General features: G+C 42.3%; 1 long non-coding RNA gene across 1 annotated transcript; it reads left to right on the top strand.

Moving 5' to 3' along the window:
- The first annotated feature begins 6,192 nt into the window (after window positions 1-6,192).
- Window positions 6,193-8,202, top strand: LOC135577090 (uncharacterized). The gene is made up of 2 exons (XR_010468684.1): window positions 6,193-6,348; window positions 6,690-8,202. It is a non-coding gene; the product is annotated as an uncharacterized LOC135577090 (long non-coding RNA).
- The last annotated feature ends 292 nt before the right edge of the window (window positions 8,203-8,494 follow it).

Raw genomic sequence — 8,494 nt, 5'->3', positions numbered from 1 at the left:
GGCTGCTTGAAGGTAAAGGGGCCCAAGATAGTTGGTTACTGTTCAGGGACTGCTTCTACCAGGCACAAGATCAGAATATCCTGACATGTAGGAAGTCAAGGAAGGGAGCCAGGAGACCTGCGTGGTTAAACAGGAAACTGCTGGGTAAGCTCAAGTGGAAGAGGAGAGTTTATAGATCATGGAAGGAGGGGCTGACTGTTAGCATTCAAGACACATAACCACAGGTGCAGTTATATGCGGTGCTTTATTTCAGCGCTGGGAAACCAGGGGTTCGCACCCAAAGCTGGCTTCAGCCACTGATTCAGACTACACCATATTTATACAATTTGATCACATACATATGCATTACAATTCCTGACAACCATTAGCATATCCCACACCTATTCTAACACAAATTATCTATCTAAGCAATGCTAAGTAACATTCGCATGTTTATCAGTTATTTCTAAGTTACCTGTTTTTACCTGTTTTAAAGAATATATCATAAATCTATATCAATCTTAAGAATAGGGTATGGTTTAAGTTACCTGTTCTAAAGAATATGTCATAAATCTATGTCAATTTCAAGAATAGGGTATAATTATATAAAATCATGCTTGAATGCACATTCTGAACCTGGATACAGTATCAAAGCTAAGAATCTTGGATACGGTCTACAGAATCAAAACACAGCCCACAAAATTCAATTCAACTATAACATTTCCCCCCTTTGAAAATGCTTTTCTATTCCTAGACAATGCATTTTCACTACATTATATTTTCCTTATAAGCTGGAGGGTTGTCAAAAGTAGATCTGCTAAGGACAGTAAAGATGCGGTCGTTCCTTGCCTTTGATTGACTTATTTGATGCTTAATACAAGCATAGAGCAAAAAGAAAAGAGCAACTATAATGGCAAGCAAAAATAAACTCTCCAATAACGAATGTACCCATCCTCCCAGGTTCAGGTTCAATTTGCCTAGCAAGGCCCCAACCCAGCTCTGCTCTACATCTTGTTTTTCCGCTTGCAGTTCTTTTTCTGTTTGGGTTAATTGGGAAATATCTTTTTCCACTTCAGAGGTTACGTTTGGGATATGAATGCAGCAATGATCAACGCTATCTTTTAAATATCCACAAACCCCATTTTCTTTTAGCAACATTATGTCAAGTGCCATTCTGTTCTGCAAAGTCATTTTGGTCGTAGCTTGCAATTGTATATTGAATTCTCGAAAACCCTTTTTGGTTACCCTTGCCAATCGATCCATCTGTCCAATTAATCTGTCAATCATTTCTCTGTTTCTATAGGCTGCGATTGGTGCAAAGAAAGATTCTAATGCCCAGCCGAATTTAACACTACCTGATGGCTCGTGCCACACATCATCTTCATCTATCTCTCGCTTGTGCCTAACTTGTAGGAGTTCCTGCCTGTTCTTCAGGGGTGACCTCTTCCAAATGGGACATAGGGTTGGTAACCCCAAAGTAGCCTCCCTTACAGGTCCTGCTATCGGCAAATGTGTTGTCCAAGTTCCATCACTTAAGGCCCAAACCAAATGTCCCACACTACCTATAGTTCCTCTACAATCTATCTTATCTCCTTCAATGCCTATTTTGACTGCTTCCTTTGGATCCAATTGTTTCTGGCAAATGCAACCTGCGATTACTGCAACTTTAATGATGGACAGAGGTATTTCTTTCACATCTGTCTGGCAGGTCATTACCTGAGAGCAATTCCACCACGGTACTGTTACTCCTCTTGTTACATTGGTCCATCGTATACACCATGGAAATGCTTCGCTATATTGATATTGCTGTACTATACTCAACGTCCACATGTTGTCCCATGATTCAGTTATGTTCTGATTATCCTGATCTTTACATTCCCAATAGGCTCGCTCAACCTTTTCATATACTGTTTTGGTGGTCCACTTTTCATATGTACAATACCCAATATTATGAAATCGTCCTATCTTTACAAATGTTGCTCCTGGCAACTTCAAGCAGTCACCTCTCTTTATCATGGCATTCTTAACAAGCTCTTTTGTCTGTTGTTCAATTGGTACTTGCTCTATTTTAGTATGGGACTCACACACTATCTTACCAGTCTTATTTACTTCTGGTAAGGTCGTAGATATTATTCCCCACTGTACTGGGTCTTCGGCTGATTTCGGGATGAGAAGACAAGCAGTGATGCTACTGACATTTTGGGTTTGTGCAAAATCTCGAATTAGTCCTATCATCAGATTCTCTGCCTGTACACTCTGTACTACTTGTGGCATTTGAGTATCGTCACTATCTCCTACAGCCCTTCGTGTTTTACATAATTGTTCTCCAGTGACTTTGCAAATCAGTGTAGCATACAGTCTGGGTACATAAACTACTACAAAAACAAAACGGTAACAAGAGTTAGACATCCTGCTTTGTGATTTTAAGTGTGGTTGGACCCACTAATCGTGATTGCCACAGTTTTGGGACTTTCTTCACTCGGGTGTAATGTATCCAGGAGTCTATTTCAGCAACCTTGATTGCGGTAAATGTAGTTAAAAGTACTTGATAAGGTCCGTCCCAACGTTCTTTTAAAGGATCTTCTCTCCAAGTCTTTATATACACCGTGTCTCCAGGTTCTATATCATGTACCGGATTCTCAAGTGCTAGTGGGCGATTCCACACTAATACAGATCTGAGTCGATTCAATGTCCTGCCGAGAGACAACACATAATTGTACACATCCTGATTACCTTTTACATGTACACTTGGATTCGGATCAGGTGCTTCATATGGTTTGCCATACAGAATTTCGTATGGGCTTACCGACATTCCACTCCTAGGTTTAATCCTAATTCGCAATAACGCTATTGGTAAGGCCTGGGGCCACTGAATTTTTGCTTCCTGGCAAATTTTGCTAAGTTGTCGTTTTAACGTCTGATTCATTTTCTCCACCTGGCCACTAGACTGGGGTCTCCATGGGGTATGTAATTCCCATTTAATTCCCAAACATCTACTGACTTCCTTTACCACTTGAGCAATAAAATGCGGTCCCCTATCAGATGATATTCCCAATGGTACTCCAAATCTAGGAATTATTTCCTTCAGTAACCATTTTACAGTTTCTTGTGCCTGGTTGGTGCGACAAGGGAAGGCTTCTGGCCATCCTGAAAAGGTGCATACCCCAACTAGCAGATATCTGAATCCTCGAGTTTTGGGGAGTTCCACATAATCTATCTGCCAACAATCCCCTGGTTGTACACCTGTCCTAATTTTTCCCATATCTACTTTTCTTCGAACTAAAGGATTATTTCTCAAGCAAATTTCACACTTAGCTGTGATAGATTTTGCCATTGTTAACATCTGGACCGAGATAATTTGTTTTCTTAGATAAGTTACCAATGCTTCTGCACCCCAATGACACTTCTGGTGCTCCGCCTGAAGTATCCCTCTCATAATTGTGATCGGGACCACAATTTGTCCGTTGGTGGTTACATACCATCCAGAATTATCCTTGCCGGCTTTTACTAGTCTTGCCAATTTCTCATCTTCTGTAGAATATTCAGGTGCCTCTGAAGGTGTAGGTAATAAATCAATTGCTCTTACCTTTTGGGAGACAAGACCCACCATCATCCAGACTCGTCGTGCCACTGATCGGGCTGTTTGATCAGCAAGTCAGTTTCCTTCAATAATTGTCGATGTCCCACTCTGATGAGCTTTACAGTGCATGATGGCAACCAGTGATGGCTTTTGAACGGCATTAATCAAGTTCAGTATTTCTTTTTGGTACTTGATGTTTGTTCCTTGGGAGGAGAGTAGTCCACGCTCTTTCCAAAGAGCTCCATGTACATGAACAACCCCGAATGCATATTTTGAGTCAGTCCAAATATTGACCCTTTTGTCCTCACTGAGCTCTAATGCCCTAGTTAGGGCTATCAACTCAGCTTTCTGTGCTGATGTGTTTGGTGGTAGGGATTTAGCTTCAATTACTGTTTTGGCAGTAGTAATCGCGTATCCTGCATACCGCACTCTGCCGAGAGAAAAATTCCATCAGAGTTCCAAACCCGAGCGGACGGAGGAAGGAATGCGGTCGACCCAATATGAGTGATAAGCATAAGTCGCTTTATTGAGACACTAAGCTGGTTTATATAAGACTTACAGCAATTATGCCTACTTGTCATCTATTAATTGGATAGCATACAATAATTATGCCTACTCGTCTTCTATTAATTGGATAGTATACAATAATTATGCCTACTCGTCTTCTATTAATTGGATAGTATACATAATGAGCTCAACCTTCTTGTGGTTTCTCTGGAATGCAACCTTCTCACCCTGCTAGAGATAATTCCCCAGCTTGTTTATCTTAGACGCTCAGCTAACCAGAGAGCGACCGCTCAGTACTTTTCCACTTAAACTGCACCAGACTCATGCTAACTGAGGCCTACTCATGCTAACTTAGAACAAAATTCTCCTGATACAACGGATCAATAGAGCCATGCCCCTTCTCTATTAGCCATGTCCCAACAATTCCCCCTTTTTCTCTTTGGGCTAATAACACTTCCTTGCGAAAAGTAGCATCAATTATCTTTAAACATAATTGCCTAATACATGAAAGGCAACACATACCAATAAGCAATATAAGCAAAATAAAGGCAATTCCTACCAATACTGGTTTAAAGAATGACAACAGCCATGAAGGAAAACCTAGCGAGGCCCACCACCTAGCGATTGGAAAGCTAATCGACAAGATGCATTATTAAAGGGTAAATGAGCTAAACAAGCATCAGGTTCCCCCGTACAATTACAGTTGTTCCAAACAGACACATTATACAGTCCTGTAAGCATCTCAATAGATTCACTGACTGATAAAGGTATTCCAATTAGACACGTCTTGAATGGCTCTTGAGCTGAAGCGAGACTCAGACAGAAATTAGGATTGTGCGTCTTATTGGCCCAAGTTAACCAAATGTTCTGTTGCTTCATCAACAAATGCGGGACAGCTGTTGCACCAATGGCAGTCAAAATAAACACCATCAGTCCTTTAATGTTGGCCGAGTCCATTTTGCAGGTATCCATCTTGGCCCTGTAGGAGTAAGTACACACATGTATCCTCTGCCAATGTATTGAACTTCTGCAGGCCCTTTCCACTGTCCAGTTTCTGGATCTCGATAAAACACCTTCATTTGAACAGTTACTTTCTTTGAGAGACCTGAATGCACTTTTACTGGTGGCTCCTCATCTGATCCAAATATACAGAGGTAATTTAAAACAAACAATGTTTTCATAACCCTTTCTTGACTGTCCGTGATATCTTGAAATTTCTGCAAATATTGCTTCAGCGTTTGATTCATTCTCTCTACAATTGCTTGTCCCGTTGGGGAATGTGGAATCCCTGTAACATGTTGTACTCCCCATAACTGACAGAATTTACGCATCTTCTCACTACAATAAGCTGGCCCATTATCCGTTTTAATCTGTGCTGGTACCCCCATTACAGCAAAACACGCCGTCAAGTGACGAATCACATGACTAGCTTTTTCTCCTGCCTGTGGCGTTGCCCATACAAAATGACTATATGTATCAACTGTAATATGTACATATTTGAGCCTACCCATTGAGGGCACATGCGTCACGTCCATTTGCCATATCTCATTAGGACCCAACCCCCTAGGATTAACCCCTACGCCTAGACCAGAACCATGATGACTACACTGAGGGCAAGTCCGTACAATTCCCTTAGCTTCCTCTACAGTGATCTTAAACTGTGAATGTAATCCTTTCGCATTCTGATGGAACACACTATGTGATTCTCTAGCCTTGACAAAATCACTAACAGGGGCAGAACATGCTACCAACCTATCTGCTCTAGCATTCCCTTCCCCAAGGCCACAATCCCACATATGACTACGGATGTGAATCACTGCATATGGTTTTGTTCTTCCTTGAATTAATGTACGCAACTGTCTAAACAGTTCTCCCAAGCGCAGTTGCTTAACATCCTTAATCTGAGAATCTTCTATCCTGTGTAACACACCCGCGACATACAGCGAATCGGTCACAATATTAATTGTTTCCTCTCTCCATTTTCCCATGGCCCATACAACAGCAGCAAGCTCCAATGTCTGCAAGGAATCTCCCGGAACAGCTTCCAGCAAGTGGTGGTGCCACTCACCACAAGCGATCCAGGTAACTGCAGCTCTTCTGGACCTTTTTCCTGCATCCATAAACACTGTCTGGGCATCTTCTAGGGGTGATTTACTGCGGAGAGGTTTCTGCATCCATTCATTGTGACCAATAAACTGCACTATTGCCGCCTTTACAGGAGACAAGGATATAGTTGTAGCTGATGAGAATAAACACTCACACAACTCCTCGCTATTCTGAAGGTACCACTCTATTGCTTCTTTTTTCATCGGAACATATATTGTCTGCAACTCTTGCCCTGTGATCTGAATTACACGCTTCCTACCCTTCCTTATTAAATCTGCTAAAGTTTCGACCTTTTGCTGTATTGACTTTCTTGGCTGTAGCTTTGGAAATACCCATTCAAGTATCCCAAGTTCCTCTCGCTCCCCTTTTTTTTCTTTGTGCTGTGTAAGAGCCCCAATTAAATGACCATCTGTTTGAAAAACAGAAAAATCTACAGGTATTGCAGGGTCACGTCTCCTTGTAAAACCCAATGTGATTAAGTGAGCTAAATTCTGGATCATTTGTTTTTGCTCCATAGAGAGATCCACCGGAGTGGAGGGATCGGTTCCACGCAGCAATGGTCGTAACACCTCTAACTGCGTATTGGTAATACCCACGACAGGCCTTAACCATTGTAAATCCCCCATGAGTTTCTGAACATCATGAAGTGTCCTAATATCTGTGGTAATATGCGGTTTTTGCGGTCGAATTTGGGAGTCAGTAATTTTCCACCCTAAGTACAACCACGGTTCTTGTCGCTGAATTTTTTCCTTAGCAATTACTAAACCCTCCTTATACAACTGACAATGTAAAAATTGCAATTGTTGCTCAGTAAAGTCTTGTTCTTGTGCAATAAGAATATCATCCATGTAGTGATACACCATCGCTGTAGGCCAGGCATCACGAATAGGACGCAACGCATTGTCCACAAACAATTGACACAATGTCGGACTATTTTTCATTCCTTGCGGTAACACAGTCCACTCAAACCGCTGAGCAGGAGCTTCCCTATTTATTGCTGGCAAAGTGAAGGCAAATCGCTGTGTATCGAGGTGGTGCAAAGAAATAGTAAAAAAGCAATCCTTCAAATCCACAATTAACAACTTCCAGTGTTCAGGAAGCATTGCCGGATTCGGAAGACCAGGTTGTAATGCTCCCATCGGTTGCATTTGTGCATTTACAGCTCTCAAATCATGAAGCAGTCGGAACTTTCCTGATTTTTTCTTAATCACAAATATAGGCGTATTCCATGGGCTTGTTGACAGTTGCAAATGTCCTTGATCAAACTGTTCTTGTACCAACTGATGTGCTGCTGCAAGACTTTCCATCTTTAACGGCCACTGCTCGATCCATACAGGGTCATCTGAAGTCCATTTAAGAGGGATCGGGAAAGCCCATTTTGCAGTGACCGTTAGCGAAAAGCCCTTTCAGTTGTCAAAACAGCTCCTAGCTGATCCAATATATCTCGGCCTATTAGTCCATTTACACCTGCAGGAAGAGTCATCACTGTAACAAATGAATTGGCTTTTCGCCCGTCTATGATGAACAGGATACGTTCAATACTTTGACGTACTGATGAATGACCTCCTACTCCTTCAACGCCCCTGTCCATAGGTTTTGTTGGCCAATCCTGAGGCCAGGTGCCCTCATCTACGATGGTCAAATCAGCCCCAGTGTCCAGTAACATTGTAAGTAAAATAGATTGTCCTCTAGATTCCATTCGAACTGACGCAGTTGGTCGCCGGCTCATTGACATAGTTAGCATCACAGCAGGTCCTGTCGATCCAAATCCACCACCTCCTCTTTCTGAAGATAATGCTGGCATCATGTCCTTTGTTAATTGCGGAAGTGGTATCAATTGTGCTATTTGACTACCCTTCGGAATGAAAATCGGAGGAAACAGTGTCTGAACCATAATTTGTACAATCCCTTTGTAATCGGCATCAATAAGTCCCGGGATAATCGTAAGGCCTTTCATACCACTCGACGAACGACCAATTAACAATGCCCCTTGTGATTGTCCATTAATTATTAAAGGTCCTTTAAAGGTGGATGGTATCTTTTGTGGCCGCTGATCGATCAAACTGATATCTACTGAGGTTGCCAAGTCCAATCCGAGGCTCCCGGCTGTTGCAGGTTGGAGCGTACCAGTGGAGCAGCTGTCACTGTCATGTGGTGCTCTCTCTGTAGATCCTCTGGCGTTTCGATTGCTGGAGCTGCCACTTTTGTCGGAGCGCGGCGGCTCGGCGCGCTCATTCTCCCGTTTCCCGAGAAACATGCTTCAGTATTATGACCGCTAGATTTACAGTTCTCACACCAAACTCGAGGCACCCGGCAGTCACG

The sequence above is a fragment of the Columba livia genome, chromosome W, assembly GCF_036013475.1.
Source record: "Columba livia isolate bColLiv1 breed racing homer chromosome W, bColLiv1.pat.W.v2, whole genome shotgun sequence".
Classification (NCBI taxonomy): Eukaryota; Metazoa; Chordata; class Aves; order Columbiformes; family Columbidae; genus Columba; species Columba livia.
This window is presented reverse-complemented; position numbering and strand designations above follow the sequence as displayed.